The sequence below is a fragment of the Prionailurus bengalensis genome, chromosome A2 (assembly GCF_016509475.1).
Source record: "Prionailurus bengalensis isolate Pbe53 chromosome A2, Fcat_Pben_1.1_paternal_pri, whole genome shotgun sequence".
Lineage (NCBI taxonomy): Eukaryota > Metazoa > Chordata > Mammalia > Carnivora > Felidae > Prionailurus > Prionailurus bengalensis.
This window is the reverse complement of record NC_057348.1, coordinates 81,775,134-81,787,513: the sequence shown is the minus strand read 5'-3', so window position 1 is coordinate 81,787,513 and position 12,380 is coordinate 81,775,134. Positions and strand designations below refer to the sequence as shown.

General features: G+C 41.5%; 1 protein-coding gene and 1 pseudogene across 5 annotated transcripts in view; both read left to right on the top strand.

Moving 5' to 3' along the window:
* MAGI2 (membrane associated guanylate kinase, WW and PDZ domain containing 2) overlaps nt 1-12,380 on the top strand; it is a 1,357,364-nt gene that overhangs the window by 1,339,380 nt on the left and 5,604 nt on the right. The gene's annotated exons all lie outside the window — the stretch shown is intronic.
* On the top strand, nt 217-1,730 carry LOC122487809 (annotated as a pseudogene).

The following is a 12,380-nucleotide window of genomic DNA, read 5'->3' as shown; positions in this document are numbered from 1 at the left end:
GTGTCAGCTCATCAGATAGGATTTCCCTGACCACCTTATCTAAAACAGTACCCCAGGGGACTTGGGTGGCTCAGTCCATTAAGTGTCTGACTTCAGCTCAGGTCATGATCTTGTGGTCTGTGAGTTCAAGCCCTGCGTTGGGCTCTGTGCTCAGAACCTGGAGCCTGCTTCAGATTCTGTGTCTCCCTCTCTCTCTGCCCTGCCCTGCTTGCTCTCTCTCTCTCTCTCTCTCAAAAATAAACATCACAAAAATTAAAAATAAATAAATAAAATAAAATAGTACCCCACATCTCTCTACCTTCTCACGTTACCTTATTTTCTTGTGTTGTACTTATCATTATCAGGCTTATTATTACCTATTTATATATTAATTTTCTGTCTCTTTCACTATGATAGTAAGATCCATGAAGATAGAAATATTGCCATCTTCACAGCTGCCTTTTCAGTGCATAGACCTCCTCTATAATGTAAGTAGTAGGTGTCAACAAAACTATGTTGAATGGAAGTTTTTAAAAAAATTTGGAGGCATCCAAATGGAGGCATCTTCCAAAAATGGCAGAAAGGCAGGTCTCATGCTTGATGACTGAGGCTACCTCCTGGGCCTCTAGGTACCCATCATGGCTCATCATTGTCAAGCAGGTACTGCTGGCTTGGAAGGTGGTGGTTGTCCACTGTGAGGGCAATGAGCTTTTCTGGAAATTTCTATAGAAACAAGTTAAAATACCTGGCCTTCCTCCACAAGTGTATGGACACCAACTGGTCCTGGGCCCCTACCACATCTTTGGGCGAACAGTAGAGACCTCTGCCCACCAGATGAAGAAGGCCAGGTGGCTCTGACCACCTCAGGCTGTTGGATGGGAGCCCACCACCCTCTGACAAGAAAAAGTCAGTTGATGTTTACTGCTGCCCTGGAGACTGTGTCTCGTCCATGAGAGTTTGTCCATCTGGGATGCCTGGCTCACAACATTGGCTGGAAGTACCAAGAGGTGACAGCCACCCTGGACGAGGAGAAGAAGGAGAAGGCCAAGATTCATTAGAACAGCTCATGAGGTTATGGAAACAAACCAAAAAGAAGATGGAGAAGAAACATGACCAATCTACAGAGACCCTCAAAACCCTATGACTCCCAGTCTGAACACAGTAAAGATTGTTTATTCTTCATGCTGGGCCTGACCTGCCCTTCCTCCATTACCGCCCTGGGATGTGGGGGATCCAAGAGCTTCCATCCGGGGTTTAGAAGGCTGCGGACACAGAAAGGGCTTAGTCACCACTCCTGTTTAAGAAAGACCTCTCTTTAAAAAGTCACTTTACACATCTGTAAGATCTATGAAGGCATAATTTGTCTGTGACCTACTTGTTTATGAGAGTTTTAGAAGATCAATAGCAGGAACAACCATAGTTACTTCAGTTTCAGTATTTGCAAACGTGAGCTGGAAAACTGTAATTGGAGGGGACTCTGCATTGTGAGTGAGGCATCTGTTTGAAACTAACTTCTCAAGTAGTTGTACACGATACTCTGCAGCTGCTAGAATATGGGAAGGTGCTTGCAGGGGAGTGTGAGCCTGGTGTGGTCCAAAGGTATTCATCATCGTGCATAGGCTGGGAAGACCTAGGACCAAGAGGCTACAAGCATTGCCCTTGCTGCTTCCCTGTATTTTGTGATCAGAAATGAGTAAGTTGGGGTTTTTTTCATAATTTTCTTTTTTTTTAATTTAAATTTTATTTTTTTAATTTACCTCCAAATTAGTTAGCATATAGTGCAACAATGATTTCAGGAGTAGATTCCTTAATGCCCTTTACCCATTTAACCCATCCCCCCTCCCACAACCCCTCCAGTAACCCTCTGTTTGTTCTCCATAGTTATGAGTCTCTTCTGTTTTGTCCCCCTCCCTGTTTTCATATCATTTTTGCCTCCCTTCCCTTATGTTCATCTGCTCTGTGTCTTAAAGTCCTCATATGAGTGAAGCCATATGATATTTGTCTTTCTCTGACTGACTAATTTCGCTTAACATAATACCCCCTAGTTCCATCCACGTAGTTGCAAATGACAAGCTTTCATTCTTTCTGATTGCCGAGTAATACTCCATTGTATATATGTACCACGTCTTCTTTATCCATTCATCCATCAATGGACATTTGTGTTCTTTTCATACTTTGGCTATTGTTGACAGTGCTGCCATAAACATGGGGTGCACGTGCCCCTTTGAAACAGCATACCTGTATCCCTTGGATAAATACCTACTAGTGCAACTGCTGAGTCGTAACGTAGTTCTATTTTTAATTTTTTGAGGAACCACCATACTGTTTTCCAGAGTGGTTGCACCAGCTTGCATTCCCACCAACGATGCAAAAGAGATCCTCTTTCTCTGCATCCTCACCAACCTCTGTTGTTGCCTGAGTTGTTAATGTTAGCCATTCTGACAGGTTTAAGGTGGTATCTCATTGTGGTTTTGATTTGTATTTGTATTGATTTGATTTGATGAGTGATGCTGAGCATTTTTTCATGTGTCGGTTGGCCATCTGGATGTCTTCTTTGGAGAAGTGCCTATTCATGTCTGTTGAGTTTGATAAGTTCTTTATAGATTTTGGATACTAACCCTTTATCTGATATGTCGTTTGCAAATATCTTCTCCCATTCTGTCGGTTGCCTTTTAGTTTTGCTGATTGTTTCCTTTGCTGTGAAGAAGCTTTTTATTTTGATGAGGTCCCAATAGTTCATTTTTGCTTTTGTTTCCCTTGCCTCTGGAGACATGTTGAATAAGAAGTTACTGAGGCCAAGATCAAAGAGGTTTTTGTCTGCTTTCTCCTCTAGGATTTTGATGGCTTCCTGTCTTACATTTAGGTCCATTTCATCCATTTTATTTTTGTTTATGGTGTAAGAAAGTGGTCCAGGTTCATTGTTCTGCATGTCGCTGTCCAGTTTTCCCAGCACAACTTGCTAAATAGACTGTCTTTATTCCATTGGATATTCTTTCCTGCTTTGTCAAAGATCAGTTGGCCATACGTTTGTGGGTCCATTTCTGGGTTATATATATATATATATGAGAGAGAGAGAGAGAGAGAGATGGATGAGAGGGCAGTGTTTTGAGAAATAAAACTGGATACAGAAAAAAAATTGTCTGAGGATAGCCTTGATGAAATATGATAACGACAAAATCAGAGGACTCCAGACACAAGACCTTTGCTTCTACTAATACATTTTCTTTTTTAAACAGCCAGAATTGTTTCAAAAAAGGCGGGGGGGGGGCACTTTGTTCCCTGGGGACATATTAATGGGGATATAGTTGCACATCATTTGTAGGGCCTCAGTCCAGAAGTAAGTTAATCTGATGCCTGAATCTTGCCCATGAATGAATGGCTTATAGAGGCAGATGAAGGGGGTGTGAAAATCTCATCTGGGTACCACAGAGGCATGGGTTTAGCTGGAGTTCAAGAGTATCCTCTGAATAGCCTGTTTCCACTTCTGTCTTTGGCAAGAGGTGGCTATTATCAGTTTCCATCATTTCTCCCATGAAATGGGTACCTTATGATTGATTATTCTCATTCCTATTTCCACTGTCTCCCACTTCAGACAGGGATGTATTTCTGTGATGAAGAAAATGATCTAAAAAAGCTTTAAGATTAAAGATGCTTTCTAAAGATTAGTGTAAAACCTCTTCAATTCAGGGTGCCTGGGTGGCTCAGTTGGTTAAGCATCTGGCTTTGGCTCAGGTCATGATCTTGCGGTTTATGAGTTGGAGCCCCGCGTCGGGCTCTGTGCTAACAGCTCAGAGCCTGGAGCCTGCTTCAGATTCTGTGTCTCCTCCTCTCTGTGCCCCTCCCATGCTCATGCTCTGTCTCTCTCTGTCTCTCAATAATAAATAAATGTTAAAAAAATTTTTTTTAATAAAAATTTAAAAAAACCTCTTCATTTTGGATTCTGCTAACTCTGGGAACTCAGAATTCATCATCAGTTTCATCAGGCTAAGACTTACCTTAGTGCAATGATGAGGAAAACAGAGGTTACTAAGCAAACTAGTGGTGGTGACATTATTTGCAAACGGTGTAACCAATTTAAGAAGACTTCTTCCCACCAGGCTTAAAAACAGTTTCTCAACACTATTAATTTTTTCACATTTAAAAACTGAGGTATATTAAGAAATTAAAAATAGAACTACCCTACAGACCCAGCAATTGCACTACTAGGTATTTATCCGAGGGATACAGGTATGCTGTTTCGAAGGGACACATGCACCCCAAAGTTTGTAGCAGGACTATCAACAATAGCCAAAGTATGGAAAGAGGACAAATGTCCACCAATGGATGAATGGATAAAGAAGATGTGGTATAGATATAGATATAGATATAGATATATAGATATAGATATATACACACAATGGAGTATTACTTGGCAATCAAAAAGTGAAATCTTGCCATTTACAACTACATGGATGGAACAAGAGGGTATTATGCTAAGTGAAATTAGAGAAAGACAAATATCATATGACTTCACTCATATGAGGACTTTAAGACACAGAACAGATGAACATAAGGGAAGGGAGGCAAAAATAATATAAACACAAGGAGGGAGACAAACATAAGCAACTCATAAATATGGAGAAAAAACAGAGGGTTACTGGAGGGGTTGTGGGAGGGGGGATGGGCTAAATGGGTAAGAGGCATTAAGGAATCTACTCCTGAAATCATTGTTGCACTATATGCTAACTAACTTGGATGTAAATTAAAAAAATAAATTAAGAAAGAAAGGAAGAAAGAAAGAATGAAAGAAAGAAAGGGAAAGAAAAGGAAAGAAAAGAAAAAGATCCTTAAAAAAACTGAGGTATAATTTACATACAGTAAAATTTGCCCTTTACAGTATACGGTTCCACTCGTTTTGAAAAATCCATACAGCTATATAATCACTATCATACGCAAGATACAGAGCAGTTCCAGAATCCCCCACAATTTTCCCATTCTTTGCGTGGTAGCCTCTCCCCACCCCAAACTTCTAGAAACCTCTCATCAGTTTTCTGCCCCTTTAGTTTTAATATTCGAGAATGTCATATAAAGGGGATCATACAGAATGTAACATTTTGGAGCTGACATCTTTCATTTGGCATGACACAACTAAGATTCACTCGTGCTGTTGGGCAGATAAATAGTTTGTTCCATTTCGTGGCTGAGACTATCCATCGTGCCACAGTGTGTTCATCCGTTCACCAGTTGATGGACCTTCAGGTTGTTTCTAGTTTTTGGTGAATAAGAATAAAGCCACTAGGCAAATTCGCATACAGGTTTTTGTGTGGACCTAAGTTTTTATTTCACTTGTGTGGATACCTCAGAGCAGGATTGCGGAGTGGTAGGGTAACTAAATGTTTCACTTTTTAAGAAACTGCTAAGCTGTTTTCCCAAGTGGCACTGTTCCACTTCTCATTTCCAACAGAATCATGTGACCGTTCTGGTGGCTCCACGTCCTTGCCAGTTATTTTCAGGTTGTTGTTTGGTTTTGGTTTTTACTTTAGCCATGTTAATAGATGTGTAGTGGTATTTCACGGTAGTTTTAATTTGCATTTTTCTATTGGGGATGTTGAGCATCATCCTATGTGCTGATTTGCCATTCAAATATCACCTTTAGTGAAGTGAAAATTCAAATCTTTTGCCCTTTCTAAAAATTGGGTTTAACTATTAATACAATGGCCGATATGTATATAAACATCCATATATGTATTGTTTCCTTTGATCACAGCCCTGGGAGGGAAGCAGGGCAGATGTTATTCCTTAACTCTCAGTTTTCCAGTTCCCTGAGAAATTGAGGCTAGAATGGTTAAATGACTTGCCCAAGTTCACACCAAGTGGCAGTACGAGGGTTTGAGCCTGGCCTGTCACTGATACTCCTTCCTCCACTAACTGCTGACTTATCCTTCCTGAGGGCTGGGAGGGCCACTGCTGGCTCAGCGGGACTGTGAACTGTCAGCTGAGGCTCTGGCTGAGTAAACCAGCACCAGCCAAATTATGGAAAGGTAGTTTGTGCTTGCCAGCTGTGGTACAGACACTTCCATCCCCTTTCTCCAGCAAAACTTCCCTGTGCTTTGTCTCCCTTCTCTGGAGTCCAACTCCCAGCTACTAACATGTAGAAGAAAAAAGAAAAATCTATCACAGAAATCTTCCCTGACTCTCTCCTCTTCCCACTCCTGCTTGGGGAGTTTTGCATTTTAACAGGGGCTTTGGGAGACACCTCTTCTTCATGTAGTGATTTTCAAACTGTCTATTGGAGCTTCAAGTTTCCCCAAGAAAGGGCCTAAAGACCAGTTCAGGTGTGATAGTTACCAGAGGGCAGGTGGGTGGGGCATGGGTGGAATAGGTGATGGGGATTAAGGAATGCAGAAGAGGGTTTTATTACCAAGAAACCCCACAAAAACAAATAGCCCAGCACAGGTGGGAGGTGGGTGAATGGCAACAGGCTTTGGATCCACCTCACCTAACCAAAGTGGTTCCATTTTTATTTGTTTACATAGAGGGTTTCATTTAAGATTTTATTTGAAAAGAAGAATGTGTTGCTCTCCAAAACATCCATAAAATAAACAAACCACATATTTTTCATAAATCCCGGAATGCAGATATTTTACTAATTGAGAGTGATTCCTGAGCATCCCCACATTCCCAGGTCAATGTGAGTCATCAAGATTTTCCCTCATTGAAAAACAGAACTGAGTTTCCTAATCTGTTCTCCATGACACACTTCTGATAGGTTACATCAAGGTATCGACTCCTTTTGGCCCTGGGGGCATATAGAAGGGCTTGGCTGGTGTTTTCAGACCTTGATCATTTCCATCTGTTTACTCTAATGCACTAAATAATATATTTTTCTATGTGTGTCCTGATGTGGAAAAAGTTAGAAAGCACCAAAATAGAATAGTGGCTTGGGCTTGGGCTCTGGAGTTATGTAGTCAGGTGTCCTGATTCTCACTTACCAGCTGAGTGGTCCTGGAAAATTGACTAAGGTATCTAAACCTCAGTTTCCTCATCTGTAAAGTGGGGATAATAGCACCATATTGCTCAGGACCATTGTGAGGATGAAAAGATAATGTATGTGGCACACAGGGCACAGTTCCTGTTACAGATGAAGCACTCAGTAAACAGTAGCTCCATTATCAATAGCCCCTTCAGCCCTGGAGGTCAAGTTTGCCACAGGTGTACTGCTGCTCTTAAAATGAGTATAAATGTGAAGCAGCAGTAACCAAATAGGGTCACAATTTTTAAAGTTATTGATGTTTCTAACACTTCGTTTTCATCTCTCTGGTAAGAAAGATGAAACATACATGTTTGAATGCCATTAACAATGCCTCAGGAAGCAATGCTTCAGAAAGAGCAGAAGCAAAGTAAAATAATTAATGTGTTCAGAAGTTTTTTAAAGGCACATTTTTCTTTGTATTTTGTTACAAAAAGCAATCGCCTTAGTGATGGTTGAACAGATCCAAATGAACCATTATGGTTTGGACACATCCTTAAAAGATTTTTCTTTTGAACACCAAATGACCTCACATTACTGTCCTTTGATCTACTGTAATCATTTTTTATATTTTCCTATAATATTCTAAAATACAAGAGACTGTAGTTCAGTATAGCCACATCAGTATCCTTTAACCCAGCCAACTGTAGGTTGCAATAGGAAAGGTTTTCATAAGAAGGAACACTTACCAAATCCATGGATCTCTTTGCAAAATGATTTTATTCATTTGAGCAGTAAAAGTATGTCTCAAACTGACCCAGTGTTTTCCAATATCTAGTGGGAGTATTTTCAATTCAGTTCAGGTCAAAGTGTGACACTGTGAGGGTCTTTTTTGAAGTATGTAGTATTATCCCTGCTCTTAAGAAATCTAATTTCATTATCTTCCAATTCTAGCTCATATTTCCAGCATTTCCACAAATAAACACCTTAACTATGGTGCCCACCCTTCTGTGTCCAAGGTTCAAACACAAATGGCATTTCAGAGTCTCCATTTGGAAGAATGATGGATTTGCCTCTGACAGACTCACTTGAGATAGAAGTTTCTCTGCTACTGCCCCAGAAGAAGAGATGAGCCCCATTTCACAATCAAAATAGAGGATAGCAAAGGAGTCTAGTGACAGTGTTTCAGCTGAGTTTGTAGACTACCACCCAACTGAGAATGTTATTCAACAACCTGCTCCGTTCCTGACCATCTAGGTAGCCTGGAACAAGTTATTTCACCTCTTTGTGCCTCAGTTTCCTCATCTGTAAAACATACAAGTTTGCATGTGGGTAAATATATTAGAAGAGTGATGTATCTAGGAAGCACCTCACTGAATGTTCCCTGTTGCTGTTATGAGTCATACAATAGTGGTAATACTATTGTTACTTTCCTGAACACTAATCCAAAAGGCAGCCATTAGCTCTGCATACCTGCCCTGTGTTGGGAGGAGGAGAGAAGTGTGGGAACCAATCAGCCCAAAGCTGGAAACACTAGGGCTGTTAGGTGAGATGTGGGGCAGGAAACAAGCCCTCCTTCCTCTGCAGCAATCCCTGGCTCCTTTCTATGGTGTCTCCCTCACCCTTCTGCACATGGTAAAATTAACTCTTCTTTGATTTCCTTACATTTCCTTCTCCTGCACAATTTTTTTTTTCTCTGGAGATAAGAACCACCTAGGAAAACCAGTAGTGCAGATACTTATTTTTTTAATGTTTATTTCTGAGACAGAGACAGAGCATGAGTGGGGGAGGGGCAGAGAGAGAGGGAGACACAGAATCAGAAGCAGGCTCCAGGCTCTGAGCTGTCAGCACAGAGCCCAACATGGGGCTCGAACTCACAAACCGTGAGATCATGACCTGAGCCGAAGTCAGCCACTCAACTGACTGAGCCACCCAGGAACCCCTGCAGATACTTATTTATGGCAATAAGTAGTCTCTTCCTAGTGGGTCACTTCTCTGGTTACCGTCACTTGAGTTATATTCCATAAAAGAAACAAGCTGTTGAAACACAGTAGATGAGGTTTTTTTGTTTGCTTGTTTTTTTAATCTCAGGCACATGAAGTGCAATACAACATTTTATTTGTCAATATTGCTGGGTTCCTACAAGATAAAGTCAAGAGATCACACATCTTTTAACTCAAAGATAACAGTATGTGTATGAGTGTGTGTATGATTTATGTACATATATACTAATAATATGTAATTACATATTAGTCTATTTTCTTAAGTATTTACTTATTAGAGTGAGAGAGAAAGAGTGGGGGAGGGGCAGAGAGAAAGAGAAAGAAAGAAAGAGAGAATCCAAAGCCCACACGGGGCTCGATCTCATGAAGCACAAAATCAGAACCTGAGCCAAAATCAAGAGTCAGTCTGCTTAACCAACTGAGCCACACAGGCACCCTTAATCAGTCTATTTTCTAGGAGAGATCCAAAGTGACTGGAACCAACAATAAGAAGGGGAAGAAACTTAATCCTAACTTAGGATGGGGACCTGCATCTGCCCCCCAATAGAGTGTGAGCTATTGAGGGTCCGTCTTGCCTGTGGTTCATCTGAACATTCATTGGCATAGTGAGTAATGACTCTCCAGAGATAAAGCTCCTTTAAGCAACATCATCATGGCTGAGAAGATTAACAAGGGAAAGAATATCTGTTAAAAGTCAGGAGAACTAAACTACCTGTTCTCCATCCAGAGCTTCTCTATGTCTCTTTAGTTTAGAACTAAACTGAAATAGAGCTTCTCTATCTCTCTCCATCCCAGGGACCACTGATGAAAGCCAAGAACTCTTCCCAGTGCCCTTTCTGTGGCTGCCGTCCTCCCTTTGCACTCCTGCCCCAAACTTACTGATTTCCCTTCCCACTTCAAATACACACTAGCAATTCACCACCATCCTCCCCCTCTGAAAATTGATAAAAGTCATAGAAACAAACCTTTTTTTTGCTGATTATCCTCTAAATGAAGATCTTCTCTGAAGTATTTGCTCAAGTAGGCATCTGGTTTCAAGTCTTCCATTTCTGTGTGTGGAACAGATTGATTTGTTCATCAAATATTCACTGAGCCTTTATCACTGTGTCAAACACTAGTAATTCCCACTGTGATAAACAAGACTAAGGTGGCCATTGCCCTCGTGAAGATTTGCCACCTAGTAGTTGAAACTGATATTAATCAAATAAGCAGGCAGATATATAATTACAAATTATAATTACTATTAGGAAATAAAAGCAAGATGCTCTTGAGGACAGCACAATATCTACCTTGGATTGGGTCCTCTAGGGTGATATTTAAGTGACCTAAAGAATAAAAAAGAACTCACCATGTGAATAGTTGGGGGGAGAACCTTCTGGGCAGAAGAATCAGTAATGATATCCCAGAATAGAGAAGGCGCTTGGTGCATTTAGGAACTGAACGAAGGCCAGTGTGGGTGGAGAATAGAAAATAAATGGGGATGAAGCTGAGGAGTCTGGCAGGGGCCAGATCATGCAGGCTTTTGTGGGTTATGATATTAATTTTGCATTTTCATCTAATAGCATTGAGAATCCACTGAAGTTTTAAGCAAAGGAATGACATGGTCTACTTTGTGTCGCAAAGAGATTCTTGTGGGTGCTGTATGGAGAATAATTAGTAGTAGGCGAGACTAGAAGTAAAGAGAAGAGTGGATTACGGGAGTAGCCCTGTGAGAAACAGTGGCTTGGAACGTACATCCTTGGTTATGGGAACTAGGTTAGTTGTCTTGAGCTCTGAGCTCAGGAGAGGGTGTGTATCCTACACTTCTCTTGTCTGAACAGCACTGAAATTCATTTTTGAATTCTCTGTCTTCAACAGTATTGCCAAGGGTTTATGAAAGAGGTCCACACTACGGTGTTTTTTTTTTTTTAAGTTCTTGTTAATGTTTATTTATTTTTGAGAGAAAGAGTGTGAATGGGGGAGGGGCAGAGAGAAAGGGAGACACAGAATCCAAAACAGGCTCGAGGGTCTGAGCTGTCAGCACAGAGACTGATGCAGGGCTGGAACCCACGAACCATGAAATCATGACCTGAGCCAAAGTCAGGCACTTAACCGACTGAGCTACCCAGGCACGCCCATGGCTGTTTTTAACTGTGTTTATCTTGGGCAGCCCACACTGGTTGCAGTCCTTCTAGGGAGTGCCCTAAATCTTGACCTCAGGTGGTGAGAGTCCAAGTATACTTGAAGATAAGACTGATAAGACTTGTGGGTGGATTGTATTTGTGAGGTGAGGGAGAGAAAGGAATCAAGCATGACTCCAGGGGATGGTTGTGCCACTCACCAAGATGGGGAAATGAGGAAAGAATGCAGAATAGGCTTGGGGAGAAAAGATTTCCACTTTTGACCTGTTAAATGAAGACCCCAGTGAATGATCCGAGTGGAGACAGCAAATAGACAGGTGGACACACCAGCCCAGAGCTCGTAGCATAGAGCTCAGCAGAAACATTCAGGAGTATTGCTTTTGTATAAAAGCCACATGAATAGAGGAGAATAGCTAGGAGACACTAAAAAGAAAGAAAATGACCTAAGACCAACCCCTGAGAAATGCCAACATTTAGAGGTCAAGTAAAAGAAGAGGAAATTGAGAAGGAACTGCCAAAGAGAGAGTCTAAACAATAGGAGAACAGAGTGTCATGGGAGCCCAGAGTTGGCTTTGTTTCTGGCAGTGAAATGTGGTGAGATAAAGCATTAAGATGAATACAGAGAGATAGCCTCTGGACTTGCCAATAGAAAGATCACTGGTGACCTGGACAAGAGCAGGTAGAGGAAGTCAAGTTGGAATAAGAGGCTTTTTCCTTTCTGATTTCAGCCCATTGGGCTGGGAACACTGTTTGGACAATGGGGCTGCAGAAACCCCCGCAGGCCCACATGGCTGATTTTGTCTTCCTAGGATGCATCTCTGTTATTTCCAGTTCTGGTTAGAACATCTCAGGAAGAATGTGGGCAGCTCATCTTCCTGGGCACCGACTCAGCAAATGAACACAATCACATGCTTTAGGCGGTGGCCGGGTTGGAGAAAAAAAAAGAAGGGGGAAGGAGCCAGGAGAAAATAAGGTTTGAAGGAAGCAGAACAAAATATGGTTGTTTCTTCTGGTTATTGTGTATCAAGATTTCATGAAAACTGGAGTTTGAAATGTTAGAGTAGGACTCTTCCTGACCACCAGGGTTCCTGTCACCCGGATGAGGCCGGTGAAAGGGCAAGGTGGGGGAGGGGCTGTCTGCTGCCCTTGGGGCTTATACACAGCTTTGCAGGCTCCTGCCTCGTGCAGACACCTCATGGCTAGTATTCAGATGGAGAATTCTTGTCCAGAAAAATGAAAACTATTAAGCCACTTATACAAATGTCCATCCTTTAAGTCATTTTATGTTAAGATCTAGTTCATTTTAATTTCTCACTAATACTCGCAGTC